The sequence below is a fragment of the Talpa occidentalis genome, unplaced genomic scaffold (assembly GCF_014898055.3).
Source record: "Talpa occidentalis isolate TD23 unplaced genomic scaffold, MPIMG_talOcc4v2.1 talOcc4.2, whole genome shotgun sequence".
Lineage (NCBI taxonomy): Eukaryota > Metazoa > Chordata > Mammalia > Eulipotyphla > Talpidae > Talpa > Talpa occidentalis.
In genome coordinates this window covers 125186935-125188489 of record NW_023602073.1, presented here as the reverse complement: position 1 = coordinate 125188489, position 1555 = coordinate 125186935, and the positions used below count along the sequence as shown (strand labels likewise).

The 1555-nt window shown below is 39.2% G+C and overlaps 1 pseudogene; it reads left to right on the top strand.

Annotated features, from left to right (window-relative positions):
- The first annotated feature begins 444 nt into the window (after positions 1 to 444).
- On the top strand, positions 445 to 1350 carry LOC119253444 (heterogeneous nuclear ribonucleoprotein D-like; annotated as a pseudogene).
- Positions 1351 to 1555: the final 205 nt, after the last annotated feature.

Genomic DNA, 1555 nt, shown 5'->3' with positions numbered 1-1555 from the left:
TGCATGTTCACCTCTATTGCTGTCTAGTAGTCTATAGATGCTTAATTATTTATGGCCATCTAGAACCTAGTGCAAGACTCTGTCCTGTAGGGATATCTCATAAATGATTGAAGAAATGAAATTCTTGTCCACACAGTATATGAAGTCGCTAGAATAACTTTCTTAAGTGCTTGTAATACATACTAGAGAATAGCCACACACACAGTAAATTCGATGAATTTCAGGACATCAAATACTACATTTAACACATTTTGTAAGTGAGTAATTTTCTCTTGGCTGCAGCCATGACACACACTATAAGAGACATGAATGCTGCCTGTCAATCATTGACATGAGACTCTTCCTTTAAAAGAGCCCCTTCTTGCTCTTCTACCCGCCAATTTAAATCCAGCCCCATACAAAACTTGGCTGCTGCCTCTGCTGCTGTGACAGGGACCACATGCCATGGAGGACATGACAAAGAACAGCAAATTAGAGAAATTTGCAGGGGGATCTGAGAACAACGGGAGCAGAATACAGTAAAAGCTTTATTGGATGCTTGAGCTGGGATACAAGCAATAATGATCTGACTGAATATTTATTTTGATTTGGGGAGTTGTAGACTGCACCATTAAACAGATACAGTCACTGGAAGAGCAATAGATTTTGGATTTATGCTTTTCAAAGATACTGCTGTTGTTGATAAGGTTTGGAACTGAAAGGACACATGCTGAAGGGCAAATTGATAGACCCCAAAAGGGTCAAAGCTTTGATAAGTAAGGACCCCCTCCCAAAAAATGGTTATGGAAGGTGGATTCAGCCCAGATATTTCTGAAGAACAAATTAAAGAATATTTTGGAGGCTTTGGAGTGATTGAAAATATTGAACTTCCCATGGATACAAAAACAAATGAAAGAAGATTTGTTTTATCATAAATGCAGATGAACCACTGAAGAAATTGTTAGAAAGCAGATATTATCAAATTGGTTCTGGGAAGTGTGAGATCATAGTTGCACCACCCAAAGTAGTATATAGGCAGCAATAGCAACAAAAAAAGGAAAAAGAGGTGGAAAGGAGGAAGAGGTGCTGCAGCTGATGCACAGGGTGACACTCAGAGTCATGACCAAGATCAGGGCCAAAACTGGAATCCAGGATTTAATAATTGTTATGATTAAGGATATGAAAATTATAATAGTGCCTGTGGTGCTGATCAAAACTATAGTGGCTAAGGCAGATATGAGTATACTGGGTATAACTATGGGAGTTAGGGATGTGGACAGGGATAGGCAGACTACTGTGGCCAACAGAGCATTTTACCACAAGGCATCTCAAAAGAGTGGCAATCACCAAAACAAATACCAGCCATACTGAAGGGGGACATTGGAAAAAACAGGAGGAGATGCTAAAGTAACACATCTTGCAGGACCACATTGGAGATTGACCTCCTGTTGACCTAAAATGATTATTTTGTGAAAGACTGTATCCAACTGTATAGACCCATCAGTTCACCAGTTCATTTTCATTATTTTTACTTTGTCCTTTTCTGTGTTACGACTTGACGTGGATTTGTATTTAC